Raw genomic sequence first — 25,629 nt, 5'->3', positions numbered from 1 at the left:
CGGATGCTTTACCAAAGGTAATTTACAAGATTAGGATACAGTACAACTGTGAACATATATTCTGCACAACTGGAGGTACAATCAGGTAGAGGGACTTGCTTGTGATCACACAGAAAGGTTCATAAATGGGAAATGAAACAGCAGACCCCATGGTTTTTCAGCTTTACAAATCATTTGGTAATAAAACAATATTTCAGACATAAAATATTTTCATTGTGAACTTTGATCTACTCAGTGATGTATAAGTACTGAGGTAGGCACTGACCCCACCAAATCTCAATGAATTGTTACTTTACATAACTTTTTGCATTATCACAAGGCATTACTATACCAGCTTTAACAACTGAACAGCACAGCTATTAGAAATAAAAACAGAAAAATAATAGTGTATCTGGAAATGGAAAGGAGGATCAAAAACAAGCTTGTGATCTAACCCAGCGTCTTTGATAATTATTTCATTATAGCATGCAAAATTATACCTAAAGAAAGACTAACTGTTCTACAAAGATAAAAAAAACACTGTGAAACTCAAATTAGTCTCACCAACACAGTGTAGCATAAATGCAAATAAGATTAAGTTGGATTTTTTTTTTCAGAAAACATGTGCCGATGTAGATAATGACAGTAATTTCTTCTTTGTTAGAGTAACATTGCTTCACATTAGCAGATGTGTCTCTCATCTTTGGTGTGTGTTTAGAATTAAGATCTGTTATTATCTTCTGGGGTAGGTGGAGGAAGAAGCATTCTCTATACAAGTTAGCTAAACAGTCTCAGATGTGTATTTCTCTGGATATTTGCAGTATTCAAAAATCAAATTAAGTTTAATGTCTACTGCATGCACTAGCTTGCATTACATAGCAGGGCCAAGGAAAGCGGAAAACTGCAGGAATGTTGATGCCATGATGCGTTCACTAAGACTGTCAAGTAAGTGTTAATGGGCAAGGATTCTGTTACGAAATGGGAAGAGAAACCCAACTGAGCATCAAGTAAATGATTCACAGTTTTCTTTATTGTGTATGCTAACTAGCTGGCTTTGATGTATGAAAAGTATGTTATAACTGCCTAACCATGTCTGTGATAGTCTCAGTAGATGTTCAAAAGTTTTTTTGCTGAATAAAATATTTACATTTCCTTGAGTACATTTTTAACCTTATCTGAGGCCAAGATCACAATATAAACACAACAGTGAAGACAGCAAGAAGTAAAAAGTAACACTAGACTGCCCTGCACAGAGAGTACTCTGGGACCCACTGACATAAGGCAGAAAGAAGCAGCAGAAGGAAAGTGCATCCATAACTAACATAACAGACAGAGTAGAGATGGGATTTTATATAAAATTGCATTTTTAATAATAGAACTGGCTTTGTAAAATCCTGGGTATGACATAGGGTTTTTGTCCTGTGTATGACGTTAAACTGCATCTGGCCCTCCAACTTGGGGGTTGGTGGCAGGATTGGCATTTCAGCCTCCGTAAAAACTTCATGCAGCTCCGAAATGGCATACAGGACTACTTTCTGCTCTCCATGGAAGTAGCTCTGCAGCAGCCGTCCATAGGAAGGCTGCTCGCATTATGAAGGGGATGACGGAAAGCCCTCGGGAGCCTCATCCCTAGAAGAGCCAAAATCGTTGAAGAGCCAATGGGGTCAGGACTGTGGAAGATCGGAACTGGTGTGGTGCTGAGGCGTTGCCCGCTGCATGGTAATACTCAGATCCCTTTTGAGGTGGCCCATCCAGGTAGGTGAGTGGAACATCTTGTCTCTCCGGCAGCTCTGGAGTAGCTTTGTAAACTAGTGGCAGCACTATCTGAGATGCGCAGACCTGGAATAAACCAGATCTCTGTAGGTTGGGTACACCTTTTATTGGTCTGGTCACTCTGATTGCTGTCATACTCAGGAAGTAGCTGTTGCTGTGGCGGATTGGCTCTTTCTGATGGCACCTGATGTTGCTCCTTTCAATGAACGTATTATGAGACTCAGATTAAGGCACTCTCTAGGTATCTTGTGTGTTGTCTCAGTGTATGCTCTGACCATGGTGAGCGATGTCTCGATGAGGAAGACATTTTATATGTAACTTTGCTCTGTGGTTGATGGGTGCCTGTGAGGCGACACTCCTCTGGTCATGGATGACTTCAATTCAAACACTGGCACTGACAGGGCTAGCTACAAGAATTGTGTCGGTACCCAAGGATCTGGTGACTGTGGTGAAAATGGCTCCATGTTCCTTAACTTTGCAAAATGACAGGGAATGTGGATCACTGGATCCTGGCTCCAGTACCCTGTGTCGCATCAGTGGCACTTCAATACTGGAGGTGGGGTAAAGGAAATTAATCACATCCTCGTGGGCAGATGCTGGAGGCTCCTACAGAACTGCAGGGTCTACAGAAGTGCCAAGTTTGTGAATTCTGACCAGAGACTTATGGTTGTTACTCTGAAGAACCAGCATAGGTCCAGTAGGCTACCAACTACTAGGAGAATGAGGCTGGACCTGGCCAGACACAAAAATCAAGCTGTTTCTAATGCATCTGCACGCAATTTGTGTGAGGAACATGCAGACTTGGGCGCGACTGCTTATCCTAATTACGATGTGGGAGACCTTCCATGACAAGACCCTGAAGGATACTGAGAGTTGTGTTGGTGTTGGCAGTGTTCCCAGAAGAAGGTGTTTCATCTTGCAGGACACTCTGGATATCATTGAGAGAAGTCACAGCGCATGGCTTGATGGCAATTCTGGTTTGTACCGGGAACTGAGAAGGATGGCTGCGATTGCTCTGACGATAGATAAGGAGGTGTTTATTAGAGAACTCTGTGAGCAAATGACACACCATCTGTGGTCTAGTGAACCAGCACCTGATTATGGAGGAATCGAAGCATTACGCACATCTGAATCTGTTCCTCAGAGAACTGCAGTCCGGGTGGGTGATGGAATGGTCCTTACTGATGACGCTGTAGTTGTGACCCGCTGGGTTGGTTACTTTGAGCAGCTGTTTAAAGCTGATCCTCCGGCTAAGATGTTGGACATCTCTGGGTCCACAGTCCTTGAAGCTGATCCTCCAATTAGCTGTGAACCACCTAATCTCACTGAGAATGAACAGGTGGTTAACAAGCTGAGGGTTGGGAAAGCTGCAGGGATCTGTGGTATCCAGGGTGAACATCTCCAGGCTGGTGGTAAGGCAGTCATCCTTACATTGCAAGCAATCGTTTCTTCCATTTGGGAGATGGGCATAATCCCAACTGACTGGAAAACAGGACTTGTCGTCCCTATCTGGAAAGGGAAGGGTGATCGCCTGAATTGCGGCAACTACAGGGGGATAACACTGCTCTTGGTGCCAGGTAAGATCCTTGCTAGAGTCATGATCATAGGATCCATGACCACTTGCTCACCTACCACTGACCGGAGCAGTCTGGATTTACACCTAAGAAGTCTACTATTGACTGCATCCTAGCACTGAGGGTTCTCATTGAGCGCAAACGCGAATATCGGGAGAGTTTTTTTGCAGCCTTTGTTGATTTTTATAAATTGTTCAACTTAGTTGATCAAGCTGCCCTGTGGGACATTCTGAGACTTCAAGGGATACCCCCAAAGTTGCTGGATATCATGGCCAGCCTGTACACTGGTACTGTGAATACTGTGCAGAGAGGAGGCAGAACCTCTGCTTTTACTCCAGTTGATTCTGGGGTTCGTCAGGGGTGTGTTCTTGCTCCTACTCTGTTCAATGCTTGCATGGATTGGGTATTGGGAAGGGTCGTAGGCTCCAGCAGCTGTGGGGCATCCATTGGTGAACAAAGATTCACTGATCTTGACTTTGCTGATGATGTTGTGATATTTGCTGAGTCAATGGAGACTCTGATCAGGGCTCTCGAGAGACTAAGCAAGCAGTCTGAGTGTCTGGGCTTGTGAGTATCCTGAATAAAAACCAAGATCTAGGCCTTTAATGACCTCTTGGGCACAGCCATCGGCAGGGAGTCTGTCTGGGGAGAAAATGTCAACCTTGTCGAGAGGCTTACTTACCTCGGCAGCGACATTAACATCTCTGATGACTCTTTCAATGAAGTCAGTAGACGGACTGGGAGAGCATGGGGGGTCATGAGGTCGCTGGAAAGGAGTGTGGCACTTCTGACATCTATGCAAATGGACGAAGGTCCATGTCTTTAGAGTCCTGGTGCTTCCTGTCTTGCTAAATGGTTGTGAGACATGAACGCTATCCAGTGACCTGTGACAAAGGCTGGACTCCTTCAATACTGTGTCTCTTCGGAGAATCCTTGGGTACCATTGGTTTGACTTTGTGTTGAATGAGCAGTTGTTCACGGAATCCCAAATGAGGCACAATATCTGCATTGTATGGGAACGTCAGTTATGGCACTACAGCCATGTGACACCATTCCCCAAGGGTGATCTGAATCACAGGATCCTCATTGTTGAGGACCCAAGTAGCTGGACCAGGCATAGAGGACACCCATGTAACACCTTGCTGTGGCAGATAGATGGTCATTTCTGGGGGTTGGACTGGACCGTGTGTCTGTTTGGGGGTTTGCCAAACAAGATCCCGAGCTGTTTCATCATGGGGTAGATGCGGCAACGCACTTTACCAGTGCATGCTCCTCAACCTGAGCTGACTTTTCTAAAATCCAAAATTACATTTATTCCTTCCCTCTCACAACTTTAAACCTGCAGAGGCTTAAGGTTCTTAAGGTGATCCTGGCAAAAAGTTTAATGTTGGAGAAATATGAACAGATTTCAAGATAGAAAAAGCAATATACCGCTACAATATCAATCACGCATATTACATATCCATTTATCTGCCTTCTAAACTTACTTAATCCAACATAAATTGGGGGTAAGAGCCTTATAATAAAATATGACTGATCAATAATTTCTGAATGCAGTACTTGACAACATGTAAATATTTGATATCTTTTCTCAAATTAAGATTGTTTCAGTCTTTTCTTTTGGCATCTCCCCACTGCCAAAAAATAAACTGCAGTAGCTTGAATCAGCAATTGACACTTTAAACATCTGAACTTTTATGTTCAATAGCCCAGGTCAGCCTGGATACATGGGGACATTAATAAAAATAATATTTATTTATTTAGTGTCTTTCTTTACTTTACAGAAACATTCACAGTTTACAAAAAAGTAAATAAAAGGTATATTTCAAGAGAACAGTGGAAATATAAAATTACTTTGATTCAATACTCTATATTGTTTTTGATGTGGACAATGCACTTGCAATTTCATAATCCTTAAATGAAAGCACCGCAGTATTTAATTGCAAGCCTTATGGATTTACGGCAGCACTGGGTAATATTTTATAGGGAGCAAATGCAGGCTGCTGAAAGTTGTTAAAACCTGCTCTGATTTCTCAGATGATCTTACATCTGGGAGAGCATGGCCAGAGAGGCCAAGTGTGACCAGATTTTGATTAGGCAGTCCCACATCATCCATGCTACCTGATGAATCATGGACAAACCTTAAACTAGAAGGATCAACTATTAAGAGGGAAATTGTAATGGTCAGTGCATTCAATCATTTATCCAGCTTTTGTAAGAGATATCAAAAGTTACACAGCTAATGTTCGACAGGGACACAATTCATCAATGATATTTATGTTTGTCGTACATTTCTTGTCAATGCACTTTTCTACACAATTTAGAAACATGAACATTGAAATGGATAAAGTGAATAATTTACAGAAAATTCCTAATTTGGCTGTATACTTTCCCTGTAAAACACATAGTTTGGAGTTTGTCCAAGTACACCACTGTTCTTGAGTACAAGTGTGCACTGTAACCCGTTCCTGTTTTTTGCACAGTTCTGCCTGGGTAGACTTCAGAGCCAACTGCAGCCATGTCTTCAAATAAACTGGTTTGAAAGACTTATGTTAAGAATCTAAGACCAATATAAAAAGTTTGGGGTACAGACAAAAGAGTTTGTAGCTGCAAATAAGCCCATCCATATTACTAACCGAGAATGGTAAATCGGATATGGATGCAGGGACCTGCCCGTGGACGCAGGAGATATAGTGCGCAGGCACCACACAAAGCCCCCCTCCCCAGAGTGAAACAGGAGAGACTACGAACCGTCTGACATGCCGCAAGCAGGATAAAGTGAGGTCAGAAATAAAAGACGAGTAGGAAACAAAGTAAAATGTCATAAAGAGGTTAAAGAACGGGGCCAAACACATGGAGAGCAGGTTACAGATGATGAAAACTGGAATGCAACAGCTTCAAAAAAACCTAGGCACGAAACACATGCACAGCGAGATACAGAATATAAAGGCAGAAAAAACGACAGTTAAACGTCCACACCACACAGCGGAGGCAGACCCGGAAAGTGCAGGCGCCTACGTCGCGCGTCGGAAGGTGCGGGAAAGTACGATTGTAAAGGCGCCCACACAGCATGGTAAAACTCGACATAATACGGAAGGCGCAGGCGTTGCCACCATATTGTGAGTGGCACTACTTCGTAGTGAAGGGGCAGGCGTCACCGCCATATTGTGCGTGGCACTACTGCGGAGTGAAGTTAGGAATAATGTGCTGCTTGGGATCGTACAAAACACCGAACGCGACCCACCGTCTGAAATTGTGGAGGCAAAGCAGGCATGGGTTCAAACCGAACGAGCTCGACTGACGGATATACGCCTACAATGCGCGTCTCAAACCGCATTGGCAGGGCAAGCACGGGTTCAAAACAACGCAAGCTCCTACAACGCACGTCTGAAACTACGGCTGCCCAGCGGGCACGGGTTCAAAACACCGGGGGTAGGCGAGCGAAGCGAGCAGGGGGCAAAGCCCCCTTGTAGTAAACTGATACAGTCAGCCCTCTGTATCCACAGATTCAGCATCTGTGGATTCAACTAACCGTGATCAAAAATATTCAGAGAAAAAAAAATTCCAGAAAGTTCCTAAAAGCAGAACTTGAATTTGCTGAATTTTTGCCTGAATCCAAACAAATTAAATGATGTGTAGGCATAACTGCTGTAGCCTCTCACCTTTTTATAAATCTTCAGTCTCTCCCCAGCACTTGCTGTCTGAAGCATTGTTTGCCTTGCATCTCGATCATTTGCTTAATGTGTTGTGAGCAGAGAGAGAATGAATTTATATTTTCTCTAGTTATAATTATATTTTACATATGTACTTGTTTATTAAACATTATGCATTTTACTCTATGTATTACTCTTTCAGATCATTAAATGAAAGAAATCTGTGTTGAAACAAAGAAAATGTCACATTGTCACTGATGTGTATAATGTAGTTAGGCTACATACGATGGTTACATGTATACTGAACATGTAGTGGGTTTTATTTTTTCCTTGTCATTATTCCCTAAACAATACAGTACAAAAACTATTTACATGGCATTAGCATTGTATTAGGTATTAAAAGTAATCTAGAGATGATTTAAAGTATAATGGACTTCAGTATCCACTGATTTTGGTATTCACAGTGGGTTTTGGAACCAATTCCCCATGTATGCTGAGGGAGAACTATATTACCAATTCAGCAGAAGGATGTGTGGCAGTGGTGGTGAGTATACACATTTGGTGGGGGCACTGTGCCATAAGGTGTTCTCCCATGATGCATCACCCTCCTTCAAGGTTATTTTTGCTGAAAGCTAATTCATTCCTAGCTGTTGGTTGCTGATCAAAATATTTCTGTACAGTATATATAGGAATTAGAGGACAGTAAACAGAGACAGACTGACAAAAAGAAAATACACTAGAATTTATTTTTTAAGATGGGTAATGAAAACACTAAAAATCTGAATGGGTCAAGAAGTAGCAGTCAACCCAAGTCATTTCATTTATGAACATCAGAGGACCTCTTCATTGTCAAATGTTTAATCCATTAATAGAGTGGGAGTACCTGATCTGTGTTTCATGGCCATTTTCTTAGTTTAAGACAGCCATCTTTCTTTTACCAGAACACACACCAATAGAAACAGGCCATTTACAAAAAAGAAACCTCAATCACAATAAGGGGCCTGTGTCTGAACACCTAAATAAAATACTATACACAACAGTTAGTCTTTATTTGACCTAATTCAATTCTTTATTTTAATTCTCACTAGGAAATATAGTGGATCGGTTTTAGATAAGTCATAAAATATACAATACACTAATAATAATGTATTAATCAAAACGGTCACTCAGAGAGCTAGCAGGCAGAAGACAGCTGCTAGATGGCTCTGCAAAAATCATAGTTCAATTTATATTTGTAGTTTCATAAATGTCTCATTATTATAAATATTGTAAAACTGTTAAAATCTCAAAGAGGAGTTGCTGGGAGCTACAAGATCGACTGAATAAACTAACAAACTACTGATTCAGGCATTCCAGATAAAATTGCAAAGATAAGCTTAAGCGGATGTGGATTTGACAGCCAAGCCCGGTCACTGTGTGTGGAGTGGGCCCTTTCCCCCCCCAGATATTCATAAGATTCTCTGTATGCACTCCAGTTTCCTTCTACAGCCAAAAGGTATGCATGTTAGATTTATTTATTGGTGTCTGTAAACTGGCTCATTCGGAGTGAGTGTGGGTGGGTGTGAGCATGACCTGTGATGGACTGGCTTCCTGCCCAGGGATCGCAATGACCCTGTAATTCAAAAATGTGGACACATAAAATTGAGTGATATCCTGGAAAAAGATGCACTTTTATTGGTTGTTACCACTTCTTTAGCAGACAACTATTTTTTATATTTCCATGTCATAGAAGCAAAATGACACTGTGAGGAGTTAAAGGTGTTGTTTTGCATGCTAAATAGGTGATGGCATATAATTAATGTTTGGACTAATTTGGCTAACTTTACTACCCAGCCATGTGACAACCCATCACAAACATGTCTATGACCCAATCTGGGTCGCAACCTATAGTTTAAGAAGCACTGGTCTAGAAAAAGGTACCAGAAGTTCAGTCAATTGGGATTAGTTTGGTTGGCCACAGGAAAGGAGCAAGAATAGAGAAATAGTGGGCCTTTTTATACTTCTACCAAGTTAAAATTCAGCTGGTTGGACCAGAAGCAAATAAAATCAAAAATTTTCATACAATTAATTTCATTCAGATACAGTTTTTATCTCGCATTTAATATTTATACAGGAGAATACCTGCAGCTGACTTCAAAAAGCATGGCATAATTTATTTGAAACTCAATACGCTAGTTCAGAAGATTCACATACACAGCTGACCCGGCGCCACGTGAGATCCCTAATTGCATCTTATTTTACATCTCTGCTATGCCAATGAATTCTGAAACTCTCCTTCCTCCTCCACCCCTACTTGAAAAACATCTGTCAACAGCAATAAGAGAAGCAGCTTTTTAGTGGGCTTATTGTTAACAGCACTTTATCAACAAATGTCAAGTTACCAAAAGTTTAAAAAATGAGAATTACTCTCATTTATGATGAATGACCATGTTATCAGTCACTATGACCTGAAACTGGAACTTGGTTAAAAGAGAACATAAAACTAGTATCCCATATTTTGTGGAAACGCTGGAGAATTGTTGCAAGCAATGCAAGGTAAAAGTCCCTTGTACACTCTGCTTTTCTGTTACAGAACATTATAAAGGCAATTTATTCATGAATATTACAATTTATTGTAGGTTAGTCGGACATGCTGGCAAGAATTTCAATATACCCTGTACATGTGACATTACTACTACAACTACTACTACTACTACTACATGAAAAGGATTCCATTAAATCATTGTATGAAACTTCTTTTTTAAGTCTCGGGTCAACTTTGGAGTAATAACAGAAAAAATAATTATTTTTGAATGATTAGAACTTCCATTGGCCAAATGAATTTGATGTATTCACAACTTTGTCTGGACTATCAAAAAAGTATTTTTATAACAGAAATGAACAGTAAATTCTCTATCCCACTTAAAGAAGTATAAAAATCACAGCCTCTAAGTATGGCTTTTAAGAATTCCTAGTGAAGAATAAGCAATAAATAAAATAATAAAATAAATATCTAAAAAAAATTTAATTAATTTAAATTTAATTAAAAAAAATAAAAGAAATAAAAAAAAAATCTGAACTCTTCTTTAAATTGTATCTATGTTACTTTCTTGAAACATAAGTATGATGTTCATTAAAGATCTACTGTAAATGGACACTGCAGACACTGAAGTGCCCCTGAGAGAAGGTGTCACCAGCTGTGTGTTTCCACAGTCATTTTTCTCACTGCTTCCTTGTGGCAAACAGTACAGAGCTACTGGCACTCACACCTGTACATTTGATGACAGTTTCTACCCACTGGTTGCCAGTTTCTATTCATTCAAGTTGCTGAACGGTCAACCATAAGAGCAAATATTGCAACATGAAAATATTTGCAAATATATATATATTGTACTGTATATTATTGCATATACACTAATGAGCCAAAACATTATTACAACTCCTGTATGAAACAAGTGACATTGACTACCTTATAACAATGGATCATGTCAAGGACAGGGATATATTAGATGGTAAGCTGGCATTAGGTACTCTTAGTCAATGTGTTGAATTTTATCTTCATTATGCTTTCTAAAATAACAGACATACATACATACAAATATACATCAGAAAAATATTTATGTAGCAGGGGGTCCTCTACTCTATGCCCCCAAGACACACATAGCTTATGTCAGCCTTTGCAGTTTCTGTACTATAATTCACATTTCAGTACTATAACCCTGCAAACAAGCACCCCAGAATACGATGATAGTGCAACAAACTTTAGAGTTTAGAATACCCATATTACAAGTAATCATTACTCAAGTTAAATGCAAAACTTCCATTAAGACCTTTCCACAAATTCATCAAAAGTTATGCGATTATATTCTTTTTATATTGAACAGATAGATGCACATGACGTTTACTGAGATACAGTGTACTGGAAAAGGTATAACTTTATAACAGCTATGGTCATAAGTCAGGCAAAGTACAATTAAGTAAGACCATTAAGCACAAGAACAGTTACAATTTGCCTAAAAATCAGGTGTAAAGCAACATCCATCCATGACAATAATCTGAAGACTATGACAGTATTAGAAAGTATAACACTACTAGTGGAGTCACTTCGGAAATGTTCACTTACACAAGTCAATGTCTAGCAGGCTTATATGCAAGTGAGGCATCCATGTGCCAAGGACTTCCCTCCTTGGCACAGGGATGCAAATATTTGAGGGGTTATGTAAAAGGATAAAACACATTCTTCCAAACATTTATAACTCAACAAATTCAGTAAACATTCATATTTTAATAAATGCACATAAAACACTCTAGAAAATATGGACTCCGTTGCCTTTCCAGTGGCCCTTAAATGAACACTACCCAGAGGTACTAAGCAGAAGAAAAGAGAATAAATCAAATTCATCCTAGCACTGGGGACCGACACTAGACAAGTAAGACTGTAATAGAAATGCTCATAATCTGGAGCATATGTCTCTGAAGTTAGTACAAATCTGGATCAGTCTGATGCGGTAGCACTTGATCAGTCTCAGATGGCAATATAATCTGCCTTCAAATGCTCTTGGGATATTTTGGGAAATAACAGTTTCCTAGTGGAAAGATTCACAAGTGATGATGTTGCTGTTTGTGGCCTATATGAGATCCAACCTCCTATTATGAAATTGCACATTAACAGCCTTTCAAATGGCATATGGCAGGAGAACAATTCTATTTTGATACTTGGTTTTGCTGTGATGTGATGTCACCCTGACTTAACACTTCACTTTGTTATACTGATTAAAAAAATAAAATAGAAGAATCTGCACTTTCAACACTTATTTTGTATATGAAGTGACGCCATACTTAAATAATGCTTTTCTCTTTTTTTAATTATACCATATGAAGAAATGATTGTAAATATTGAATTGCTTTTTATTTGAATTGAATAATAAATCACTGCAATCTGAACTGCAAACTGTAAGGAAACATTAAGTAAAAAAACAAAAAAGATAATAAACATGGCAACAATGTAGACACCCACAGCATATACTGTAAGCATAGCATTAACATTCAATCATATCATGTTCTAGCATGCTTCCCCAATTCTCCATGCTTGTCCTGATATTTATGCGTTCACGGAACCTGCTTAATCCAATTTATTGCAGCAGTTTAGAGAGACCAGTTCCATTCTGAAAGACCAAAAAATTGTTGTAAATGTCTTGTGCATGTGAAGTTGAGAATTGGGATACAATGTAAATGCCACTTTACTGGTTTAGAAGAATTTATTATGTGGGAGTTTGATATAAATCTAATAAAATATATGCAGAATAAAACAATATAGGGCAGCGCGGTGGTGCAGTGGTAGCGCTGCTGCCTCACAGTAAGGAGACCTGGGTTCGCTTCCCGGGTCCTCCCTACATGGAGTTTGCATGGTGTCTGCGTGTCTGCATGGGTTTCCTCCGGGCGCTCCGGTTTCCTCCCACAGTCCAAAGACATGCAGGTTAGGTGGATTGGTGATTCTAAATTGGCTCTGGTGTGTTTGTGTGTGTCCTGCGGTGGATTGGCACCCTGCCCAGGATTGGTTCCCTGCCTTGTGCCCTGTGTTGGCTGGGATTGGCTCCAGCAGACCCCCGTGACCCTGTGTTCGGATTCAGCGGGTTAGAGAATGGATGGATGGATAAAACAATATAAACACACTCACATGTTATTCATAAACATGCAAATAAAAATTTTGGAAAATTCATATAAAATTTAAACCCATTGAGAGCGTGGTGCTGACAATTACTTGCTGATAGTCACCCCAGATAGATGCGCTTATCTGTAATGCTTTAATATACCATTTTAGGTTGATATGTAACAAAATGTTGGGCAATTTATTTCCTAAAATCAGCCACACTATTCAGAAATGAAACATTTGTCAGACTTTCACAACAAAGTGAAAGTGGGCAATAATCCATCAAGGAACATTGTGGGAGATGAATCAGTGTATCAAACAGTACTCTCACCATGCAAAAATCCAAATTAAATCTGCAATTTTAACTAATTTGTCACTCATCCCTAAAACTGAGAAAGAATGCAATGAAAGAGGAGGGCAGGATGCTTTGGGGTTACACTCGGAACATACAGCTTTTTTACATAAGCAAGTCTTTACTAGCTATTTCTGTCATAAAGTGACAGCATAATGATGCGTTTCCTGCATGGCTGGATTATGGGGGGACTGTTTCTCAGATTAATTCGGCAGAAATAAAAACAACATATATTTAAGAGGCAGAATCTGCAAAACACATTCCTCTTTTTGTGTCGCCCATCTCCTATGAGGAAGAAAGCTGTATTTATTTAAGCCTTTCGTGGTGCTGTCTATTTATTTTACAGCTGTCAAAGAGGGTTACATGTCACTGTGGGACTATCAGAAGAGGCTGGCTACAATCCAGATGTTTCCTCTGGCTTCAATGGTCGCCTAAATGACTCAACCTACCTCTACTTTAGACTTAAAAAAAGAGGAACAAAATCAAATGATCATTTCCTCACTGGGCAAAATGCATTGACCAATTGTATAACCAATTACAGATTGCACAACATGGGTCTACTCTTTGACTGCTTTGACCGAGTTTGAGAGTATTCGGTGTATGCAGGTCAGTCTTGCATGTTTTCAATCAGTCTGTAGTTAGTCAGTCAGTCAGTCATTTTCCAACCCGCTATGTCAGTGTGATTTTATATGCAATAGTGTGCTGGGGAAATGGCATTGGTGTAGGTGATGTCAAAAGACTAATCAAGTAGATTAGAAAGTTTGGTTCATTATCTGGAGTAAGCCTTGACTCACTGGAGGTAGTAGCAGAATAGAGATCAATCAGGAAGCTGCTAACTATCCTGGACAAGGACTCTCGCCTCTGTAGGAGGCTTTGGCTAAACAGAGAGGCACCTTCAGTAACATACTGAGACAACTCCATGAAGCACCATACCATGTAAGGTTGTTTCTACCTTCATATCCTCGGCAGAGTTGGCATTGCTACGTGTGCTTAATGGGACTGAGCTAGTCTTGCGGATATCTTAAAAGACAATATTGTAATCTGCAGTATACTGTACTAATGACTGACATTTGGCACTGTGAAATTGTAATTGATAAATATGTCCAATTCTATTTAGTAAATACCTACACTTTGTTAATTTACTGACTGCTATATGTGTATTTGTACCTTGTTAGTACACTTGAGATTGTTACAATTCTTTTTATACGTATATATGTGACATTTTGTCTGAAACTGTAACCCAGCAATTTCCTTTGGGATTAATAATGTTTCTGTCTATAAGTTGTCACACACGTGCGATTGGGACACCAGGCCAGGGGGTGGCGAGTTGCACTAACTCTCTCAATCCTATGTAGACCATCCACGGGAAATCCTGCTAGGTTCCTGCGCCATTGATGATGTCACATCTGGTACCGGCACCATTGAAGACTTCACTTTCAGTCCCGAAGACATCACTTCCAGGTCTGGCGCTACTGATGATAATGATGATGATGATATCACTTTTGGTTCCTGTCCTGATGATGTCACTTCCTGTACTGGCCTTTAAAGCCCCCATCTTGCCTCCATACCATCAGTTCTGTTCTGGATTCTAACCTCACAACAGTTTACCCTTTTTGCAGCCTGGGCATATTATACGGGTGGCTGCCCCAAACCTATTTGATGTCTCTTGGTTGTTTTTGTGACACAGTCTATCTGTACAGTATGTACAGCCCAGGCACAAGGTCTGTGTAAATAGGACAAAGTTTGCATTTTAAGAGTAGCGTATGTGGATTTGCAAAGAATCACTTTAGAGGTATACAAATTTATATAACTTTCTACAGCACAGACACAAACTACAAATAACATACATACTTTAATTAAGCCATTTTTTAACCTGCTTAGTCCTGAACAGAGTCACGGGAGGTGCTGGTGCCATTTCGTACAGGGCGCAAAGCAGGAACAAACCCTGGACAGGGTGCCAGTCCACTGCAGATTGAACACACACACACACACACACACCAAACCACACACTGAAGGCCAATTTGGGATTGGTAATTCACCTAACCTACAAGTCTTTGGACTGTGGGAGGAAACTGGAGCACCTGGAGGAAACCCACATAGACTTGGGGAGAACATGCAAGGAAGACCCAGGAGGCAAACCCTGCACCACCGCACCTCTCTACTTTAATTAAGAGATATCAATTTTTTTTTTAGCATAACCAAAAAGGCCTGATAGATCAAACGTGTCTTTTATTTAACTTCAGCGCCAGTCCCTGCTATTCACATATGCTGCTTTAACCATTTACAGTTTTTCACTGCTTGTTCTTTACACAAGTGTTAATGCATCTTGTAAGATATGTTGTTTTATAAAAGTGAGCTTTATGTGGCAAACAAGAAATTCCCCATCATGAGATTCCTGTTTCACCCTTTATAGTATGCAAAACATGCCTCTTAGCTAAATGAGGTAAAGAAGATCTTTAGAAGCCTAAGTGACTATTCAGACATTAACACAATGAGTACTGACATCATCATCTTCTTTGTAATAGGCTCGACGTGAGCCTTATTTCACTCTTTACAACCCTCTGTGAAGAGCCGCCACAAACTCATGAAACCAGAGTCACTGCACCAATATAACACGTTGCTACTTCTAGAACCAAGATAGGGTCCTCACCTTTCCTTGGCCCACTCAACTTCAGCACAAGAAATGAGTTTCTAAGCCAGTCTGCCTAGAGGAAAACATCTCAACTCTGAGCTATGAGTTAGGGTTTTTGATTGCAAGTGTTGACATTACTCGTATACTTTATAACACCCTGGATTCAAATTAAGCAAAGCCAGCTTTGTCACACTCCACTTTCAGCTGCTGTCTTCTTGAAATAACCTTTTAGACTCAATGCTCTATTCCATTCTAAGAGCAAGATTCTTTAAGAAGCATCATTTCAACTAAATTACCTCAGATTACTGCTTCATTCCAAAAGATTTTGATTAGGCTCGCTGTTGCTTTGATCTGGAGATGGGCAAATTGAACATTACATTAACACTAACGATACCAATTAGATACTGCCCACCCATTAGGCTACCTTGCCCGACCCATACTGCAACAAATCCACATAGGCTGATAAGGTAGGGAAGTTCTATAGTAGTAAACTTTCATATAATGAACTGCTAGAAACAACTGATTTTACTATTTTTTAACGGTTGGTTCATATGTGGAAGGAATGATGCAAAAATGCTAAAAAAACAATAATTCCAAGGAAAATGTATAAAAATATATTTTATATTTGTCAATGTTGTAATCCTAGCCTTCTTTGCTCATGGATTAAAATTAATAATGGAGAGTCCTACTTCTACGTTGACAGTCTAGCCTCTTCGTCCAGAATTGGTTTTGCAGCTTGAGGTCAAAGCTACTGGGATAGGCTCTAAGTAACTGACACCCTGAAGTGGATCATCAATTTAGAAAGTGTATGGATAAATGGATTATCTCGTGCACACGGCCCAGTGCACAATACTGTTAATCTGCATAACCCTAAACTGCTGTGAGATTACCATATAATTTAGAATAACCCTACATCAATGTGACAGATAGTGTTGCTTTCTCAAATCAGCTGGATCCCAGTTTGATTCCCAGCTGAACTCCTTCTGTGTTTATGAGAATTTCATGTCCCAGTTGAATGACATGCCCAATTGATTGACTAGTGGCAACATTAAACTGCCCTGGAGTAAGTTTGGTTTTTACTAGGTAAACTCCATTCCCATACTTTTCTCCAGGAATGCACAGGAAAGTGGTTGGGAAGGAAGAAGCACTGGAACTTTGGGCAAGCTTTTGGGTCAAGGCTGTTGGTGCTTGAATATGCTCAGGCACCACACACTCATGTATGGCTGCAGGCTTAAAATTTAAATGGGTGGATTCAGTATTGGGGCAGAATGATGAGGCAGTAGTTAGCGTTACTGGCTCAGTGATATGACAGGCCAGTTTAATTCACATGGTAGGTACAGTCTGTGTCAGATTTGCATGTTCTACAAGACTCCATGCATGCCCTCTATGGGTATTCCAGCTTCTCCCCATACCTTATTCACATGTATCTTTGTTTAAATGGGAACTCTACAGTGGCCCCATATGAATGATTGTGTGCCCTGTGATGGAGTGCCACTTCATTTAAGGCTGATACAATGGGTGAATAGACTGGCTTCAGCTCCCTTCTACTGGAAAACGTAGTTTCAGGAAAAAGTAAAAAAAAAAATTAAATATATATATATATATAGGTGCTAGGTTTCTAACTTCTATATGAAATGCTTCATGATAGTAAATGAAGTTAAACATGCCATAAATAATGTAATATAAAATGTTCTAATTCACATAATCAAATTCAGGGTCATAGAAGACCAGAGCCTGAGCATTATGTTCAGCTTTAGACAGTTTGCCAGTACAACACAGACTTTGGTTCAATTCATACATTAGCTGCTACTTCTGGCCATGTTTCGGCAGTGACAGACATGGCCTCATATTTTACTACACTTACTGACTCCAATATGTGCCACACAGGATATTATAGATAAAGGATGGCAGCTGGTAAGTTTTCAAGACTGTTATCTACTAATTCCTAGATTTTTCTTCAGGTATGCTCGTAATATTTGTTTTCTACTTCTCCATTGCCAAAGATTATGGCTTTACTGTTACTGTATGTTTAACTAGTATTTATGTTTGTCAATGTAATATGGTTATGTACTTTACAGTTTGTGCTGTTTATTGGAAAGCCTTATGAAACCTGAAAGAAACAGACATGATCAGTCATTAAGGCATCTGTTTCTTCTTGTTTCTCACATATTTAACATGTTGCGCAGGCAAACTTTACTGCCACATTAGTGAGCTCACATTGCATGCTGGGTGCCTCTGGAAAGAAAGACTTCATGGTACCTGAGGTCTTGCACAGTGGCACACCCTGTTGGCAATAACTATGGAATTTGGGCTCACATCATTTTTTTAATCACTTCATGCTGTTCCAACTTCCACTGCTTTACAGTTGGCAAGATAAGCAAGAAGATACTTTTTATAACATATATACGAAGAATATCAAGAACATGATGCCACACAAAAAAACCTCCTTTATTACTTTGGATAGTTCAGCTGGACGGGGCTAACTCTTTATAAAACACGTTCAACTTTTCAGTTTCAAATTCCAACAGAAAAAGTTCAAATACATTTGGGGAAAAAAAAATATTCCAGCTCCATTTGGGAAAAGGTGGGAGCAGGGAGTTGTGCCATCCGGTAGATTGCTATGCTGTTCTTACTTTGATCTGGAAACACTCTAAATATTAACACAAAAACTTATCAAGTTCCCTTCACATTTGAACATGCAGATTAAGAGCTGAAAAACACAGAACTTTATTAGTGGAACTAAGAATTATGTCATGAACAAAAGTATAAAGGAAAAAAATACTTTTCAGGAGGATAAGAAGCAAACTGACAGATGAGTATCTCCTTACAACTGAGATGTGCATGTTTAAAGTAATAATTATACAGAAATGCAGGAAGTCTGCCATGCTTTCCTGTTAAGCACCTTTCACAGTCTACGGGTCTCTTAGTGAAGCAACCAAAGAAGGTCTTGTCATCTTTATATTTTTAGTCTCTGCCTCTTTAAAGCCAGAAAAACTCCCGGTATCTGGTTTTACTACAAATGTGATCTGCCGTTTGTCAAGTAATTTCTAGGAAATTTGACAAAGGTAATTAGGAAGGCTCATCTGCGTGATGTGTATTGCTTTTACTATTTGATTGGCCCACTTTCCAGTATTAATTTCAGCTAAGGCAAGTATTGCTACCCTCATGACCCCGAGGATTATTTACATTCAAGAAATTCATAGATGGATGGATTTCTTTACAAAAAAAAAATAATAATAATGGAGAATTAGAATGGCTTTAGTTTGGAGCAACATGGTAGCACTGTGGCTAGTAATGCTGCTTCATAATTTAAAGCATCTGGGTTTGATTCCTAGCTTGATCACTCTTTGCGGAGTTCACACCATCGCCTACGTTTGTGTGGCTTTTCTTCAGGAACTCCAGTTTTTCTCCCACATTCCAAAGATGTATTCGCTAAATTACTGGCAACTCTGAACCCTGCGCGTGGGTGTGTGCCCTGTGATAGACTGGCGCCCTACTCAGGACTATTTTGTGCCTTGTGCCTAGTGTTGCCAGGATACACTCCATCTCTGTATTATCCAGTAATGGAAAAAGTGGATTAGGAAAATGAATGGATTATCTAGTTGGAAAAGAAGAAGAAAGAAAAACAGTGGTATTTAACAATGCATGCAGGGAGACTTGACCATTGGCCTGGCACCTCATCCAGGAATTGTTCCAGCTTGCTCCTGATGATTGTTGGGATAGGCTCTAGCTACCCTTGACCCTGATCTGGATACGCAGGTGTAAAAAAGGGATGGATGGATGGATGGATGGACTATATTGTTTTGTACTTTGGGCTTGTAAGGCCCGTAAATTATTATTAGTTTACCATATTTTCTACCAAGTAGATTTTTTTTGTCCCACCACCTCCCTAAATTACACAGAAATGCATTCAACATCTTAAATGCAAGAAAAACAAGACCTGCTTGTTTTGCTGACAATTTATCCTTCAGGTGACACAAGAGTCTGCAGATAAAAGGGACAAAGTTCATAGTGGAGCTCAGCCTTTCAAAAAAACGGCAAGTTAAAATCAACTAAAGCAAATCTGTAACATCCATATTCTAAAAACGTGACTTAGCAGAGAATATAATGATATACATGAACAAATATAAACTTTTTTAATAAAATCAAGCATACACATCTTTAAGAAACTAGGGGGAAAGAATGTGAAAGACAACCAAATTCTGAAAAATAAAAACATTTAAAAATGCAGCGATTTCACTGCATTCACAGTTCAGTTTAACAAGAGACACCCTGGTATGCCCAACTGGAGTAAAAAAAAAAAAAGAAAATCGCTTGCTTTCCTACAGGCCACCATTGCAATTTCACATCTGCTTTTCATTTCGGGGGAAAACTATGTACTCAGCATTTGTAGGTCAGAGAAGGTTTACACTGTAGTTCTGTCACAAAGAAAGCAGCACGAGATGGGTTTGGACTCTCATATTGCCAAGAACCTCTAAACAACAGGGGAGGATCCAGTATAGGCTTCTACATGCTGGCAGTGTTATAAGTAATTAGGTTTCATCCCTAGAGTTCCAACCCAGGCTGACTCTTGCAGTGTCACCAGTTACAAAGCTTTTTGTAAAAAAATGGCAGAATCATTCAGTCATCAATTTACCTCAGAAATGACAACCCTACTCTCAGAAATTGTAGAGATGGAAAATAGAAACAAAAAAGAAGGTCAAAATGGGAATCACATATGTGGATGTATCTCAAGAAACCTGTGCCATCGTAATTAGAATGAATCAGAAAACATTTGGCTGAAAGAATTTAAGTCTTCTTCCTCTTCTTTCAGCTGCTACTGTTAGGGGTTGCCACAGTGTATCATCTTCTTCCATATCTTCCTGTCCTGTACATCTCGCTCTGTTACGCCCATCACTTGCATGTCCTCTCTCACCACATCCATAACCCTCCTCTTAGGTCTTCCTCTTTTCCTCTTCCCTGGCAGCTCTGTCCTTAACATCCTTTTCCCAATATACCCAGCATCTCTCTGCTGCACATATCCAAATAATGCAATCTCACTTCTCTGACTTTGTCTCCAAACTGTCCAACCTAAGACGACCCTCTAATTTCTAAATATTATTATTATTAATAATTCATTTCTAATCCTGTCCATCCTTGCCACACCCAATGCAAATCTTACAATCTTTAACCCTGCTACCTTGAGCTTTGTCTCCTGCTTTCTGGTCAGTGCCACCATCTCCAACCCATATAACATAGCTGGTCTCACTACCGTCCTGTAGACCTTCCCTTTCACTCTTGCTGATACCCGTCTGTCACAAATTACTCCTGACACTCTTTTCCACCCACTCCACCCTGCCTGTACTCTCTTATTCACCTCTCTTCCACACTCCCTGTTATTCCGTACTGTTGATCTCAAGTATTTAAACTCATTCACCTTCGTCAACTCTACTCTCTGCATCCTCACCATTCCACTGACCTTCCTCTCATTTACACACATGTATTCTGTCTTATTCATACTGATCTTCATTCCTCTCCTCTCTAGAGCATATCTCCATCTCTCCCGGGTCTCCTCAACCTGCTCCCTACTAAAGCTACAGATCACAATGCCATCAGCAAACATCATAGTCCACGGGGACTCCTGTATAATCTCATCAAAAAGAATTTGAAGTAAAACACTTATTTTACTTGAGGGATAAGTATTATTCAGCAAACTAAAAATTAACACATCACTGCTTATCTATGCAATTATTTTTTAACAACATAACCTAACATTCTCAAACCTCCTTAATCCAATTTAGGTTCAAGATGGTGTCAGTGGCATCAGGGAAAAGGCAGGTACCAGTCCTGGAGAACATGTCCATCACTTGCTTGCACGACTTACGCACACACCCATACTTAATTCATTTGTGACCAATATAGATGCTATCTAACTTCTTAACTTTCACTGGTGTCCCTGGCTATATTTATTTATTATTTCACCAAAGGAGTTGTCTGGATTGCTCTTTAACATTGTGAAGGCCTGGAGAAGGTGCATGAATCACCTTCTCTGTTCATGACTACAAAGGTTTCAGATCATAGAAATGACTTAATAATTACTTGTCCAAAAATTAACAGCATAAACAGCATTGATTAAGTTGAACTTTCCCAGTACTTCTTAATCCTCACAGGGTTGGGAACCTAATCCCGCACAAATGAATGTGAGGCAGGGCTCAAGTCTCTACAGGGCACCAATCCATCAGTAGTGACAGTCATGCTTAAGGCTATGACACATTATGCAGCTTTTTCAGTTATCTTCACTCGTAGTCTTCATTTTCATAATCTTAGTGACTCAGAGACAGTCCATGGGGCGCTCCTGTAAAGATAGTTGCCTAAAGTGACATACCTATCAACTCGGTCCAACTAGTCCATGACTTACTATGACATTTAACTTTGTCTTTAGTTGTAGGGATGGGCTTTGTGTGTATGAGAGCTGACAACCAATGAATGCACACCTGAAAGGACAATGCAAATAATGCAGCGACGAGGAATAAGGAACAAAAATATTTTGGACCTCACAAACAGAAGAGAAGCTCGTCTGTCTGACATCTCATGTTTTAAGTACCACAACAGAATGGAGAAAAGAAAAAAGATTGTATCTGAACTTTCTATAGATGTTAACACTTCTTACAATGCCGGCTCTGTCAGACAGAGTGCTATTGGCTGTCACATAAAGAGAAAAGCAATGATGTGCTAAATGGTTGGCACACGATCACTAAATGGGACATGCCCAGCAATTTTCAGCAATGTAAACAGATGTGGTCCAGTGACAAAGCTCAGCAACTGCGGACGGTAAATCTTACATACCCCATGACTAGAAGCTTTGTAACGCAACATCAGATTTACTTGCAGCAGATCAACATAGAGTCATCAATTAACTTGCATATCTTTAGGATTGGGGAAGAAAGAAAAGTCCCTGAGGCCTTAGCAGAATGTGCAAGTTCCACACAGGTCGAGACCCGGCTGAGATTTGAATTCATTCTCCTGATGCTGCAAGGCAGGAGCACGAGCAAGTCAAATGATTGCATCAAAGTAAACTACAGTACAATAATGAGAGCCAGATGACAGTTCAATAAAAGATATAACATGAAGAAATCAAAGGATTACAGAAATGTAATAAATTGTCAAGTGTAAACAATCACAAAGAATGAAACATATCAGTGTTTCTCAGGCCTTTTGTGAAAAAGAGCATCTAAGTCAACTGTTTAACCATCATGTGATGGAGACAGCTGTGCGGATTGGCTGCCCAACCCATGAGTCTTGTGGTTTTGGAGCGAGTCCAGAGCAAGCCATGGCTCCAAGGCTTGTACAGTTTGCATGCTGTTAATATGAGCCCTGCTGACAAAATGACTTGGGGCTTTGGCACATTTGAGAAGAGATGTGCCAAATTCTTGGCATCAAAATCAGAAAAAGGAATTCTATAAATTTTAAAATAGAAGCAAGCCTCCAGTACTTTCAGGATTTAGTTAGTTTTAAATCATGCTCAGGTGGAAACATGTTAAAAATACGCACCAAATTAATTCAGACTGCGTTTTATAAACACCACCAGCATGATCACCTTCAATAAAAAGTTCATGAACGTAGCTAAAGTAAACAATATGATGTTAAAATAGGAAACATTTCTCATAAAGCTTATGCAAAAATCAGATAGTTATGACTAGGCAGTTTATGATGAAATTAACATCTACTGTGTAATATAATATGTAAAAGTCAATATTTTAAGACATATCACAGGACAAAATTCATTACTTTATATTGACAGATGATAAATCTATTTCTGATAATCTGCTTTGTTGAAATTTGGATGGAAGGGAGCCTGAAACCTATCTCGAAAGTATCAGATGCAAGGCAGGAACCAGTCTTAGATTGGCAGTATAGAGGCCCCCATGAATAATGATGGTCATCATTTAACCTAACATAGTACCTGTCGGGCAGCATGGTGGCACAGTGGGTAGCGCTGCTGCCTTGCAGTTAGGAGACCCGGGTTCGCTTCCCGGGTCCTCCCTGCATGGAGTTTGCATGTTCTCCTCGTGTCTGCGTGGGTTTCCTCCGGGTACTCCGGTTTCCTCCCATAAAGACATGCAGGTTAGGTGCATTGGCAATTCTAAATTGTCGCTGGTGTGTGTGTGAGCACCCTGCAGTGGGTTGGCGCCCTGCCCGGAGTTTGTTTCCTGCCTTGCGCCCTGTGTTAGCTGGGATTAGCTTCAGCAGACCCCCCGTGATCCTGTAGTTAGGATATAGCAGGTTGGATAATGGATGGATGAATAGTACCTGTCTTTGGGACGTGGGAGTAAAACCAGAGCACCTGCATATGATGAAAGTGTGCAAATTCCACATAAATGATAACGTTGCTAGGGCTCAATCTCAGGACTCTGGAACCACTGCACCACCATGCCTTCCCATATTGTATTACTTTAGGCAAAGTCATCAGAGCCCAATTTGTTTCCTGGGCATTTTGCAACTGCTTATTTAAAAATAAGAAAAGACAGTGTGGTACAGTGACTATAGCAGTAGACTTTAAAGCTTTAAATTTCAGCTTCTGCCTTACTTTGTATGCTGCCAAGCAACCTAGTTTTGCAGGGCGTGATTAAAAATGGCAAAAAAATGTATGGAAACATTTGAGTAAAGGTGTCGGCCAAAAACACAAGATGGTGAGCAAAGCAAGTATAATGAATAAATATCTTTCTGTAGGCTGCCAAGATATACTCTTCCTATATATGCTGCCTGTTTTAATCCTTCAATCTGGAAAATGGTAATATAAGTTAACAATGATTTTGGCAAGTCTTGTAATGCTACACCATTACAGAAAAAGTCTGAATACACAAAATGATACAACGCTAAGAGGTTAACTTTCCTTACAGGATACCATTAAAGCACAAATAATTAATATAACTCCTAAATGATGCTTCACAGTTTGAATATGGAGATAGAAACAAAATGCTGTATGAGCAAGGATAGTGCAGCATGATCGTCAAGTTATTTTTTAGGATGATGACCTGATTGAACTGCACAGATCCAGCTGCCATCTCAACCTGCAGCTGAAAAACAAATGAGAAGCAAATGGGATTGGTTACACATGTCGGATTTCAAAATACATGGCCAAAACATGATATTACCTCCTGGGCTCTCATCAACTGATTGTTACAGAAACCCCAGTGAGAAGATCTGAAAAGGTAGTGCAGAGAGGAGAACTACCAACCGTATTTGTTCACAAGAAATAGCAACTGTTTTATTAAACAGTATGTTTGCACTCCTCTCTGTTACTGCTTCCGTTAAAATGAGTAATCTTTATTTGATATAGCATTTAGGACGCGTCCTTCACATGGAACTTTAGTGGATAAGTTCTTTTTATCTTGTAAGTATTTGCTTTCTAATCTAATCATTTATTGAACCTTTTTAACACACTTTTAAAGTTGTGGTGGCAGTCTCAGTCAGAAGGGAGGGAGAACATGGCACCCATAAACACACACACAGACACACACATTCACTGAACAAATTTTGTCACAAATCAGCCCAACAGACATGTCTTCTGTAGTACATGTAGACATGGGGAAAGCAGGCAAGCTCCACATAGATAGTGACCAGTTTGGGATTGATAACAGCTTTCAATAAATAAGAAATGGCATACTAGTTATACACTAGAATCAAGCTACCCTTACAGTTGATTAAAATGAACAAGTGCAAAGGTATTTATTTTACTGCAATTAAGAGGAGACCACTGATGGTGCTGTGAAATCTTAACAGATTATAAAATTATTTTTTTTAATAAAAAAAATATTATAAACTATGACCTCTTAATCAAGCTAATATTACTCTTGTGGAGTAGGAAGCACAACTACGTAGCAACTAGCAATGCTGCCACATACCTCCAGGATGCCAGGAGCACCACCTCACTAAGTGTGTAGTTCAATCTTAGGCTCATTATTGTCATGTGTACAGAGTACAATTCAATTGTGCTCATCAACTCTCTGGCACCATATTGTTAGTTCTCCTCAAAAGCTTTATCCTGAGAATTTGAT

The 25,629-nt window shown here is 39.8% G+C and overlaps 1 protein-coding gene across 1 annotated transcript in view; it reads right to left on the bottom strand.

The window, feature by feature from the left end:
• Nucleotides 1-25,629, bottom strand: part of fhl3a (four and a half LIM domains 3a) — a 95,853-nt gene that overhangs the window by 24,598 nt on the left and 45,626 nt on the right. The window lies entirely within an intron of this gene.

This window comes from Erpetoichthys calabaricus, chromosome 14 (assembly GCF_900747795.2).
Source record: "Erpetoichthys calabaricus chromosome 14, fErpCal1.3, whole genome shotgun sequence".
Taxonomy (NCBI): domain Eukaryota; kingdom Metazoa; phylum Chordata; class Cladistia; order Polypteriformes; family Polypteridae; genus Erpetoichthys; species Erpetoichthys calabaricus.
Note: the sequence above shows the minus strand (reverse complement) of the source record. Positions and strands in the feature narration are given on the sequence as shown.